Here is a 14,164-nt window from a genome sequence, read left to right on the forward strand (position 1 = left end):
ACTGATAGAAATGAGGGCAGTTTCTCATAAAGAAGAACCTTGTTAATGTGCACAGCACTGATTCCCTCAAGTTTTCACGGGAGGACTCTATGGCCACTTATTCGAGTAACTCACATGTTGGGGAAAGGAAAATACACAGATCTTTCAAGGGATGTTGAGTACAATGTCAGAGTTGATGCTAATCCCTGGGGACCCAAAGCCCTATCATGGCCCCTGTTAGAGTAGAGTACGTGGAGATCAGGTAATGTCCATCTCACAATGGGCTCTCTGGATCCACAGAGCCACCCAGCAATCATTTCCCCAGTTCCTGAATGTATAATCAGGATACGCATTCATGCAAATATCATAATACATAGCAATTGGCTGACCTAGTTCCTTAACCTGTGGTTTCCTAAACTATGAAATAACAATGACTGTCTTAGGGAGGACCACGCAGAAGGCTCTGAAACTGAAGTTTCATGGTGAAAAAAGAGTAAAAAGCAATTATCACATTCTTGGGGAATGATAGAGATTAGTGCCACCTACAAAGATGTGAAGGAGTCAGGGGTTGTTATCCCAGTTACACCTCCATTTTAATTCAGCAGTCTGCCCTCTGGAAAAGCTAGGTGGTTCATGCTACTAAACAACTACTAGAAACTTAACCAAAGAATAACCCCAATTACAGTTGCAGTGCCAAATGTGGTATCTTTATTATAACAGGTTAGTACAGCCTTAGTGATAGGAAACTATTAATATGGAAATGCCACTTTTAAAGGATCCAGCAGGATATAGGTCGAGAAGCACTTCACATTCTCAAGGATTGGACAACAGTATATCTTTACAGTCTTGCTCCAGGGCAATGTGAATCCTGGTCTGTGTTACAATATAGCCTTTCTGGACACTCTGCAATACATGACATTGGTCCACTGGATTGATGACACTGTGTTCACGGGCCTGATAAGCAAGAAATGTTGACTATTCTGAATGACTTAGTAAGTCACAAACACTGCAGGCAGTGGGACAGAAACGTTGCAAAGATTCAGAGATATGCCATATAGGTAAGCTTTCAGGGGTTTAATGGTCTGGAGCATGTCAGTGTATTCCCTCCAAAGCTCTATGCTGTTGTAGCTCATATTTCCAGCACTAAGAAACCCAGAGCTTGGTGGGCCTCCCCAGGTTAGGAGAATCACTATGTTGACATTCTGATGAATGTGATTCTAGGCTTTGTAATGTGTGTGTGTTTGGGAGTCAGGGAGTAGGGAGGCAGTGGGTATACCATCTTAATAAATAAAAAATGCTTATCAATTTTTTTCACTTAATAATATACAACGGACATTGTCACATCAGTAGATACAGCTCTACATCATCATTGCCATACCTTTCATTTTTTCATCCAAACTGAATTGTTATTGGCTAGTTAGTGATTTTTGGTCTTGTAAGCAACACTAACTTGTACTGACAGGCAGCATAGGCTAGCAATTAAGAGCACAGACTCTGAATGTAGCCCATGTAGGTAGAAGCTCAGCTCCTGCACGTGTCTACTTGTTGGCAGCGTGTGCTTGGGCAAGCTATTCTTCCTTCCCCTGCACTGTTTCATCTGTAAAATGGAGGTAACTCTCTGGATTATTGTGAAGATTAATAAGTTAATATTTATTATTCACTTAGAAAGTTTCTGGCCTTGCATGCAATACATAAGTAATAAATAAACAAATCTAAGATTAACACAAATACCCTTGTATCAATTCAGGCTCTTTGCCATCAATTGGGTCAAGAGAGACCCAATTTATCTAGGTTAGACAAAAAGTGACTTTGATAATGAAATACACAGTGCCTCACAGAAAGGGCTAGAAGGCAGGGGTACTGGGCTGGCAAATAGCCCTGGAAAAAGGCAGGAATCAGAGTGGTTCCAGGCATTGGGCACCAGGAATGATGCAGCTGTGTCCTTAAGGATGTTAATAATTTTACCAACCTTTTTTTTTCTTTTTTAAAACAAACAAACAACTCCTCACAATACTTCACTCAAGAGCCCAACTCCCACCAAACAGATCTGGCTGGCCTGGCCTGTTCAAGGGCCAGCACTTTGTTTAACATCCCCTCACTCTTGCGCCCAGAAGGGAGAGCTCCTTCACCCAAAGGAACTGGGAACTGTTAGGAAAGGGGGATGGAGGAGGCTGAACAGCCAAGAAAATCATAGCTGACCAAGGGAACCCACCTGGGACACTCAAGGCCTGGACCACTGCTGTCTAATGGAGGAATAGGGGCAATTCCAGGCCAGTCAGAGAGGCCGCAGAGTTGGGGGCTGCCGAGTTCCTTGGGTCCATGGGACCAGGTAACTGTTTCCCTATTGCCCTGTGCTGCGGAGGCAAAGTCTGAGTTGGTCACTGTTCTAGAAGGAAGGGGGTCTGCCTTACACCACTGGACAACCAAGAACAAGGACAGGGGCTATACTGTCATGGTGTCAATCCAGTACACCCGCATTCAAAGAGACGCTGGATCCTGGGTGGGTTCCTACCCTGGGGGAGTGTGCCATGTCTCTGGGAGCTTCCAGGACCTGGCGCTCTAATTGTCTTGAGCTGGGAGGTCGTGAGCTCTTGGTAATGACCTCTTAGCTGGGATCTACCATGGTGAGTCCTGGCGTCAGCACACACCCTGCTCTGCTGAGCTGGGAGAAGCACATTCCACTGGGAAGAAGGGTAGATGGCCCTGGGAGGCTTCACAAAACTCTGGAATTGGAGCCCAGGAACTAAAGTTGTCATGACTGTTTCCTATGACACCCAACTCTCACATATACCCAGTAGGGTGCCATTTATTCCCTAATTAGATTCTCAGGGAAGTCACAGTAGGAAGGCGGCAGAGGGAAGGCCAGGGCCTGCATCCCTTCGAAAGAGGTGGCTGCTTCAGTAAGTTCCTGAAACCAGTACAGGATTCGATACCATCACTCAATCTCCTTCTGTAACAAAGACAAAAAATACACTTAGTCTCTTCTGCAAGAGCTTATATGTCTCATCTATATAGATGGTCTGTAATTAACTCCAGTGAAATTCTAGAATATCCATGCCTTTTCCCCAGGGGTATTATTTGTTTTCTTATTTTGTTTACTGAAATAAGTCAACTACTATAAGCACAAAAGTACAGAGTGTACGTAATTCTGAGTTGTGTATCTCATAAGGAATGTGTGCTTCCTGTTTGATGCTATGTTTAGTGGTATCTCTTCTCTTGGGTGGGCAGTGGGCCCAGGGGAGTCTCTCTAGAACTTCTGGTGCCCCCAGGACCAGGCCTGAGTGTGGGAGGGGGCAGGGCTGGGTCATTTCTTAGGAGTGAGAAGCAGGGAGTTCTGCTTCTGATATTTAGGAGAAAACTCCTGAGCATCCAGTCCTCTTGCAGATGACAGCTAGAAACTGGACAGTAGTCAAAAAACAATGGCTTGAGGCCTCTGTGAGGTAAATGAAACTCAAAGAGGCGCTTCCTGTTTTTTATTGCCTGTCCCTAAGAGCAGCAACGGTTTTGTGTGGGACAACCAAAGCTTTGATAGAAAGCCTATCTTCTGTGTGGTTGACCGCGCCATGGGGAAGAGCCCAGAGCAACCAGGCTTTCTGGGGAATGAAGAGAAAATCCCAGAAGGCAAAAAGTCATAGAAAGGAACTTAAATAATGTGTATGAACCTTCCCAAGTCTCTGACTGATGCCTGGAGTAAAATGAAATCAGTCTGAACATAGGATGGAGCTTTGCCCACTGCAGACAAGAACTAGAGTATAGCTTGAACCTAAACACAGAAATCACCTGCCAGAACAAAAGCTCTTCCTGTTCTGATCCAAGCTAGAGTTGGCAATTAGCTGCCAATGTAGTCACTCTAGATGTAGACTGGACACTGGGTGCTGCAGATCAATGTAAGTAACCAGGTGCCTTCCCACCTTCTGCTATCACTTCTGTTCAGATCCTCTGGGCTGAAATTTTTCATCTGACATGAAACTACCTCTTACTACATTACGTCAATACCAAGATACTTCTCTCCTGAAATTTTCATTTACATTTTCCGCCGAACCCCATGGTGTGTGCGACTGAAAGAGTCTACACCAGTTCATATAAGGACAGCACACTCTAGAGTTGTGTAGTGTGGTCCCACCAATATTAAGCAGGAAACTAGGGTGTGGCCTGGAGGGAAGCAGGTGACTCCTCTGCTGAGACATTTGGTTACATTTTTAGCTGCATCCTGCCAGAGCTGCCAGAAAGGTGGGTAGGACCACTTTCCATCTCCTGTTCACCTCATCCTCCAGAGGGTTCATCCACAGTTGCCTGAGTCTGGGTGGGGAGGAGGATGCGGGACCCCAGCCTTGAGATCTCGGGACCTCGAGTCTTGGCCATATAATGATGTGGCCACCACTTCTGGCTCTCTCTGGTGTCTGTGTTCACTCTTCTGGGTCTCAGAGAATGGGATGTGCCCATGGCTGGTGCACTCTGCATGCCAGTGGACATGTCTGCTCTTAGATGTTTTTGTAACGTCTGTGTCCGTACATGTGGCCCAGAGTGCTGTGCAGGAGCTGGCTGGTGCTTTTTGTTTTTTGCTTATTCAGGAAATACAAGAAATGACTCCTGGGTTCCTGCATGTGCCATTGTCTGAATGATAAATGGTAAATCCTGGCCCCACTTCCTCATGTCCCCAGTGGGGAAGGACCCAATTTCCAATTCTGGATTCTTGCAAGCACAACTCAAGAATATCATTATTGTCATCACAGCTGAGCCTGGAATCCAGGCTCTGGGATAAATGTGAGCCCCTCACTTCCATGCCTCCACATTCAATGGACTGAACACCCTCTAGAATTATTCATGAGAGAGGGTGTAATAGGCCATAGATGGTATGTGCAGAGGGGTCTCCAATTCTCTCCAGAAAGGAGAGTGTCACCTACTAGACTGAGTTCACTGGCCATTCTCAACTGGTAGTACCTGCAGAAATGGATCTGTCAGGGAACTTACCTTTTATTCCCCTATACATCAAGAAAATGCATTGGTAGCAGATGAGATGGATGAGTTTTCAACTTCAATGTCATTGTTTTGGGAACCAGCACAACTGTGTCAGTTTGTTGTCCAGAAAGACATTGGACCGGAAGGTCCTGGAGGCCACCTGCTCCCCATAACCTGTTCCACCTGACAGTTTTACAGCCCACCTGGCCCTGACAACCTCACCCCTAGGTGAGACACAAGATTCCCAGCAAAGCCTGGTTCCCAGGGCCATTTCATGACCTGGCCAGACCAGGTGGTCCTGTGCTAGTGGGCTGGGAGCCTGTAGGATGCCAGCCTGTTCCCTGGGTACAGCATTTGTACCCATGAGAAACACATGCACCAGTTATGAAAAATGCACAGGGCTGTCCCACCAACTCCAGAGACCCACTTGGTCCTGGCGAGAGCTCATTAGACTTTATTTTTTATTTCTCCTAGACCAGATCTGTTATGACTGACCATCTAAGAAGACTCACCTCATCCTCAAAACAGGATTTTCTCAGCCCTTGCTAGGAAAAGGTGCCCTGAGAGAACCCCCCTAGTGGTCCAGTCAGCTATCTACCCCCCACATTTCCAGGTGGAGCACCTGTAGAAAGGCACACTCCACCCCTTCCCTGCACATCTCTTCCAGACCACGGTTGGCAGATGGGCGTTGGCCATTGCTAAAACTGTACTTCCCGTCTCATAATCACTAAATCTTCATGAAATTACACTTTCCACCCCACTCTTCCTTTGTTCAGCAACACTGAGGTCCTTGCCAGAGACCCTGTTCTTCATAGGAGCACCCAGTTTCCAGCCCAAAAAATGAAAGCTGCTGCCCACAAGGTGCCGGTGGAGGCCATCTGGAGGGGCCACCAGGTACTCTCCTTCTCTCACCACACATGCATCACCTGGTAGTCCTAAGATCTAGGATCATTCAGGGACCATATTTTCCAGCTTACTGTGCTGAAAGTAATAGACACATGGAGGTTTGCAGAAATATTAGGAGTGAGGACTTGTTAAAAGGCTGCATATTTTATTGAAGCCTTTGCTGCCTCTAGCCCCAGCCTCCAGGTTCCCTCCACTCCTTGTGGTTCCCAGCCCAACATCGTTGGTCTGCAGGGACCCTGCAGCTCAGAAGGAGACCTCAGGCCCACCACAGCTCAGAAGACATTCCTCCACCTTTCTGAGGGCAGGTTTGATTCCATAGCCTTAGTTCCACCCTCGTAGGGTGCATCCAACATGGAGCTACTTGGTTCCAAATATCGGATGACAGCCTATATTTGTGCTAACAGGGACCCACTGGTGAACACAGGAAGATGCCATCAGGAATCTCCAGAATGTGAAAGACAGTGAACCTGCAGAGAATCGTTCTTTTTCAGTCCGGCAGTTTGGGTTCAAAGAGAAGCTAAGACTCAGAGGAGCCCTGTGACAGAGCAAGAACATCACCATCTTGGACAAACACCACAATTTTAAGTTCACCTTAATTAAAAAACCACCTAAATCCAGCCCAAAGACATTAGCCTAATGGCTAATGTCAGCATAACCAGAAATATTCCAACCCTAAGATAAGCCAGCCCCCTCCAACCAGAAACACGCCAACCCCGAGATAACCTCCCCTCCGACCAGAGACATTCCAACCCTGTAATAAATTATCTCTCACATGGAAACATTCCAAGCCTGCCATAAGCTCTCCACTTCCTAAACCCTTAGATACCCTTAGTCTGTAAGAGAAAATGCTCCTGACCAAAATTGACCAGAATCCCCTCTCAGGTTTATTCTCCATAATAAACCTGTCTTTAACTGTTGAGCCACTTTTCATGTTTCTTTCCTCTTTCTTTAACTTTCACATTTGGTGCTGAAACCCTGGATGGGTGTTGGGGGTAGAGGCTGTTTTGCAACCCAGGAAGCAATGGGCAGCAGCAGCTTATCCTGAGGTAACTCCTGGATCCTGAGGATCTCTGTCCACCCACCCTGTCTTTTCTCTCATTTTCACTTCTTGAGCAATTTGCATGAGGAGGACAACTAATCTGAAGGTGACTGCAAAGCTTGGGCTGGGGCTACTCCCTGGTGGGCTCTCAAAACCATCGGACCACTTCTGATGCTCACAACAGGTATTTCACTCTCTAACCCTTGTCCCCTCTTCCTCCCTCATCCTCCCCTCTTTCTCTCTCTCTCTCTCTGTCTTCCTCACACGGCTCCAGTCTGGGAGGCCCTTGGCTAATTCCAACCAGAACATCCAACATCGGACAGTAATCCAGCCAGCTGGTAAGAGCTGCCTTCCCCTGGCTTTCTTGCAGTACCCAGGAAAGTCAGGTCTGCCGTCCCAGTCCTGGGAGGACCAGTGGGACAAAGCTAGAAGAAATCTTGGGGATGCCCAGTTTCTTCTCAGCTTAACCATCCTTTTTAGAAAGAGAATTCCAGGTCTCTACCTTTTGTCTAGGGGCACCTAGAACAAAAACAGACACCCTCAGCTTCCAATTACCAGCGCCCATGGGCACCAAACAACCACACATTCGTATATTCTCCCCACTGCACTGTCTCCTTCACAACCTCACCAAACTTGCCTTATGGGGGAGGCTAAAGCCAAAATGCTTAGTTTTTTATTGCAACATGGCCTGGTCCCAATACAAATTAGATAATGACAGCTGATGGCCCCAAAACAGCACCTTTAACTTTCAAATTCTCAGGGACCTCGACAACTTTATACCCACGAATGGCAAATGGCCAAAGATTCCCTATATTCAAGCTTTTTTCTACCTTAAGTCCTGACCCTCCCTATGTCAAGCTTGCACCCCTCATGAAAGCCTTTTTCTTAATGAAAATCCTCCCTGGATCTTTCCTTTCTCCGAAATCCCTCACTCCAAAAGCCCTTTTGATCCTGTAGATAAAACCCCTCCATATTCTCAAGCCCTTACATCCACTCCTCACCCATCTGAACCCTCCCCCGACCATTGACCCCCCTCCTGCCCCCAAGCCTTTAGTGCCAATCCCTCTTCCTCCTCCTTCTCCACTCGTTACCCATTCAAAAACTATTCCAGGACCCTAGGTGTGCCCCTGGTGGCAGGCTGGCATCCAGCAGACCACTGCTTTCCCCTACAATCTCCACCGATTACCTGTTCAAAAACTACTCCAGCCAGGCCGGGCGCGGTGGCTCACACCTGTAATCCCAGCACTTTGGGAGGCCGAGGTGGGCGGATCACGAGGTCAGGAGATTGAGACCATCCTGGCTAACATGGTGAAACCACGTCTCTAATAAAAATACAAAAACAAACAAACCAACAAAAATTAGCCTGTAGTCCCAGCTACTCAGGAAGCTAAGGCAGGAGAGTGGTATGAACCCAGGAGGCGTAGCTTGCAGTGAGCCGAGATTGTGCCACTGCACTCCAGCCTGGGTGACAGAGCAAGACTCCATCTCAACAAAAACAAAAACAAAACAAAACAAAAAAAAACTACTCCAGTCAGCCAAGCCACCTCTGCCATTCTTCCTCTCCAGAAAACAGCTGGAGTTAAAGGCATTGCTCGCATTCATGTTCCTTTCTCCATGTCTGCTTCATCACAGATCCAACAGCATCTGGGATCTTTCTCTGAAAATCCCTCTTATTATATTATCACAAGGAATTCCCGCACATAACTCAATCCTTTAACTTGGCATGACATTTATATAATTCTAATCTCCACCCTCACTCTTGATAAAAAAGAGCACATCTGATGTTCAGCTGAAACACATGCAGATGAACTCCATAATCAAGCCCCCATACAACAACCAGTGGCCAATGATGCAGTCCCTAAAGAGACCTAGATTAGACTCACCAATAGGGAGACAATGGCATCAGATGGAGAGACCACATGATTACCTGTCTCCTTGCAGGCATGGACAAAAATGCCCATAAGGCAGTTAATTATGAAAAACTTAGAGAAATTACACAAGAGCCCCAGGAAAATCCTGCCCTTTTCTTATCATGCCTCAGCGAAGCTATGCTAAAATATACCAATTTGGACCCAGAATCTAGAAAAGGTCAAACTTTTCCCCACCTCCAATTTATTTGCCAATTCATCCCAGATATCTGGAAAAAAAATTACAAAAATTAAAGGAGTGTCCCCAGACATCTCAGAGGGACCTCCTAAATGCAGCCTTCCATGTCTTTAACAAAGAGACAAGGAACAACAAATTCAAAAAGACAAGCATCTACATTTAAAATACCAAATTCTCACCTCTGCTGTCCTAAAGTCAATTACACAAAAGCCTCCCAATAACCTGCAAGGAAACTCCCCCACCTCTCCAAAAGTCTGTTTCATATGTAGTGACCCTGGACACTGGGCAAAGGCTTGTCCTAGCCCCAGGCCCCCCACCAAATCATGCCTAACTTGTGGTCTTTGGGGACACTGGAAAATGGACTGCCCCCAATGGGAACACCTTTCCCATTTGGGTGAGGCTCATAATGAAGTCCCCCAACCATCACGGGAGGAAATTTCTTCACTGTTGGCACTGAGAGCAGAGAACTAAGGGTGCCCAGGATTCTTTGCCCCCATGTCTAGTAAGTCCATGGAACCCAGGGTAGTTGGGATGGTATCTGGTAAAATTATTTCTTTTCTTTTGGATACTGGGGCGAGCCTATTTGTATTAACTGACTATCGAGGCCCATTAAAATGTTCACCTGTTTCTGTTGTTGACATGAGAGGCATACAAGAAACCCCATATAAAACACCGCCTCTATACTGCTCATTTTGGGGAGTCACCCTCACTCACTCTTTCTTGGTCATTTCTCATTGTCCCACTCCTTTACTAGGAAGGGACACCCTACACAAACTAGGAGGATTCATTCATTTATCAGCCCTACACCAAAGCCACGCTTATTTGTTATTATATCAAGAACAGAAACCCTCCTCAGACACTCCATGTCAAATAGACTTAAATCTCAAATTCCTCAGTCATGTTAACACCATAGTATGGAATATTGACTCCCCCAGGATAGCTATCCACCATTATCCAATCCAGATTTCACTGAAAGATCCTATATAGTGGTCCCAAAATATCCCCTCAACCCTAATGGATTACAGGGATGCAAGCCCATCATCTCCTGACTTTGGGCTGCCAACATTTTAATCCCCACCCATTCTCCCCACAATACTCCTATTCTTCTACTAAAAAAACTCAATGGCTCCTAAAGACTGGCTCAGGATTTGCGACAAATTGATTTCTCTGTTATTATTGTTTATCCTGTTGTCCCAAACTCCTATACCCTCCTATCATGAATTCTTCCCAACACTAACCATTTCTCTGTATTAGACCTCAAAGATACCTTTTTTTGCTATCCCTCTACATCCTTTCTCTCAAATCCTTTTTGCCTTCACTTGGACCAATGCTGACACAGGCTACCCCCAACAACTAACCTGGACTGTCCTCCCCTAAGGGTTTAAAGACAGTCCTCACTATTTCCATCAGGTACTTCAGTTAGACCTTTCCCAACTACCTCTACAACCTATCGTTTTGCTTCAATATATAGTTAATTTACTCCTTTGCTGCCCCTCTCTAGAACATTGTATTCAACACACCACCCAGCTTTTAAATTTTTTGGCTGAATGCGGGTACCAGATATTCAAAAGGAAGGCCTAATTAACATCTCCAAAAGTTTCACACCTAGAACTGATCATAATTCCAAATACCCAAGAAATTCTGCTGGCATGAAAGCAAGGTGTTCAACAAATCCCATTTCCTAAAACAAAAAGGCACTTACTTTCTTTCCTCAGGTTAGTGGGATATTTCCAATTATGGAGAGCAAATTTTGTCATTATTGCTAAACCCCTTTATGAACACACAAAAGGAAATTTTGACCAATCTCTCACTCCTACCTCAGACCTTTATCATGCTTTCTCTCACCTAAAATTGCCTTATTATAGGCTCTCACCTTAGGACTTCCAAACTCCCTAAGACATTTTCATCTATGTTTACACAGTTTTCAGAATCAGGCCTTTGGGCTATTAGCCCAACCAATGGGAAACTCCCTCCAACCAGTAGCATATTTTTCAAAACAACTAAACCTCATTTATAAAAGCTGGCCCCTTTGCTTAAAAATTTTGGCCACAACATCTCTAATTATCCCTAAGGCACAAAAACTCACATTCTACAAACCCCTTCAGATATTTTCTTCTCACAGTCCATAAGATATGCTCAGCCATAAGGCACTCATCTCCACCTCATCCTCTCGCATGCATGCCCTACATTCAACTCTCTTTCAACTCTCTACCTCTCCATAAATGCTCCCCACCTAACCTGCCACTCTTTTACTTTCAAAACCAATTTTGAACCCCAACCAACACTTGTAGTCTAATCTAATTAAAAGTTCTCATATCATGTTTCACTACCTTACTTCCACTCACATAAGGGGAGCCCCAGATTGATTTATAGATGGCAGTGCATCAAAAAACCCTCCCCTCCAAGCAGGATATGCCATCTTTGAAAAAAAAATCATAATAATACCCACTCTTTCCTGCCTAGAAAAGTCGTAAAGACTGTCCCCCTGCCTTTGGGCACGTCCGCACAACAAACAAAATTAGTTGCCCTACTAAGAGCACTAACCCTAGCAAAAAACACACAAGTGAATATATGCACCAATTCTGAATATGCCTATAACATCATCCATTCCAATACCCAAATTTAGAGTAAGCAGGACAATCTCACAGCTAAGGGAGCCCCTATCATTAATGGAAAACTCATCCATCATCTATTAAAGGCAGCTCTACTTCCAAAAAAGGTTGCAGTTATCCATTGCAAAAGCCATCAATCAAACAAAAGCTACAATTCTTTAGGAAACCATAAGCTGACTATTGGACAAAACATGCCTCAACCAATCCCCCAATTCCCCAACATTTATTTCTCCTCATACAACATATTCCCTCCTTTTAACCAGAATACCAAACACAACAACTAATCACGGCAGGGAAACAATTCAAACCCTTATACTAGTTCATACAAAACGAATTAGTCCTGCCTGACTCTGAAAAAACAACTCATCTACGGGACATTCACAACCTCTTCCACACTAGCCATTCCCCTCTACAACATTTCTTAAGTTCCCATACACACCTAATCCCAGATATAAAGGAACAGTTAAAAGCCATTTCCCATCAATGCTCTATTTGCCAAAAAGCTTCACCCCACTCCAACACTAGACCCCCTTCTTTCCCAACCCATCAAGCCAGGGAACACCTTCCAGAACAGGAATGGCAAATTAATTTTACCCATATGCACCAAGTAAAAAAAAAGTTCAATTTCTTTTAGTTCTGGTTAATACCTTTTCAGGATGGGTCAAGGCTTTTCCCACAACCAACAAACGAACTTTTACTATCACCTCCAAATTAAATAACAGGAATCATCCCCAGGTTCAAGGTGCCTCTTTCTTTTCAATCTAATAATGGTCCTAAATTCATTTCTCAAATTACTCAAACGCTTGCACAAGCCCTACAAATTACCTGAAGGCTAAACATCCCCTGTCGACCTCAATCTTCAGGAAAGGTTGAAAAAATGAATGGCATTTTGAAAAACACGCTTACCAGGTACTCACTCCAAACACTTAAAGACTGGATTACACTTTTGCCTTTAGCCCTCCTAAAAATTTGAGCACTCTCATGTAAACCTTTATGCTCAGCCCCTTTAAACTCACATATGGGAGACCACTCGCCCCTTCTGCTCCACCTCAGGGTCAAGCTCCACCTCCACCAACCCCTCTTGTTTCCCTTCTTCTACATATCATCTGCCATTTCATTTAGGCATATGCTGACAATACCTGCCACAACCCATCGCCAACTCCTCTAATCCCTCCTTACAGCCAGGAGACTGGGTTATGGTAAAAAAATCCCAATCCTACCCCCAATTCCCCTCTTTCACCTAAATGGAAGGGACTTTACCAGATCATCCTTACCACATGCACAGCAGCAAAACTCCAGGGACTCCCTAACTGGTTTCATCATACTTTTCTCAAGAAAACCAACTTCCCTTCACCACATACCCAAACAACCACATCTAAAACCCCTTCAGCCTTCTCTTGTATTTTCACAGGATCCACTTCCCTTCGCCTCACCCAAGTCCCAGAGGAAAAGGAGGAAAAATCCACATAAGCCACTTATGTTTCTTTCTCTCCCAAATTTTCATTGCTTCCTAAACAACCTTGTTATAGACCTTCAGTGGTATCCTTATGAAGCTCCCATTATACATCCTGACCAGCTCCTTATTGTTCTATGAGACCTGTGGCTTCAATGAACTTTCTAGGACTTTACTCCTATCCAAATAACTTTTTTTCTCTTTTTGCTTGTTTCTTTCAGTATAAATTCCCTAATCACGTGAACCTTACCAATACAACCACTCCTCACTGCTCTCAAACACAAATGCTCTCTAAACCCTACACAACCCCTTTTGCTTCAAGCTAACCCTTCCTTTGCTCCAGAATGCTGATGTGCTTGTCACTGTCTTCCTCAGCTTACACAGCCCTTCCTACACCCCTTCATGACCTTTTAACAGGAAACATAACTGCAATTTATAAACTCCAAAAAGGAGCTTCCTTTTTAAAAAAAAGCTGACACCCCGGTTAGTGACTATCTCACTTCCAGGGCCAATCAGGCCAACAAATTATTTCAAACCTCCTGCAACTCCTTACAACGCCTCAAGTCCCAAGGCCCTCCCATTAAAAGGCCCATAACTAAATACATCCCCACTTCTACAACAAGTCTCACTTTGCTTTTTAGCCTCTAAGGGAAATTTCCCTGTAGAATCCTTGACATCTAACCAATGCTACCGCACTATCATTGTTAAATACCCCTCTGACCATCAAACTAACCGGGTTAATTTCCAAGTATCACCTGAAGCAAATGGAGCATTTCTGCAACCGGCTCCTTTTATAGCCTCTCCCTCAGCCAATGTCTCTAGCCTAACTTGTGCTGCTCCTAGTGCCCACCTTTTCCCATGGCTCAGTATGAATGGTGCAACATCTGATTGCATTAAATGTGTAAAAAATAATTCTTCCTATATCTCTATTATAGTGGGTATCTCCCTAGCTTCCTCCTTGTCTACCTGGAGTAATGAGCCACAGGAAAAAAAAAACACCTCATCTTTAATTCACTTATTTTCTTTCCATATCTCCACCTGTATTTACAACAAAGGTTTATTCTTTTTGTGTGGCACCAACACATATCTTTGTCTCCCCACCAACTGGAC

The sequence above is a fragment of the Chlorocebus sabaeus genome, chromosome 10 (assembly GCF_047675955.1).
Source record: "Chlorocebus sabaeus isolate Y175 chromosome 10, mChlSab1.0.hap1, whole genome shotgun sequence".
NCBI lineage: Eukaryota > Metazoa > Chordata > Mammalia > Primates > Cercopithecidae > Chlorocebus > Chlorocebus sabaeus.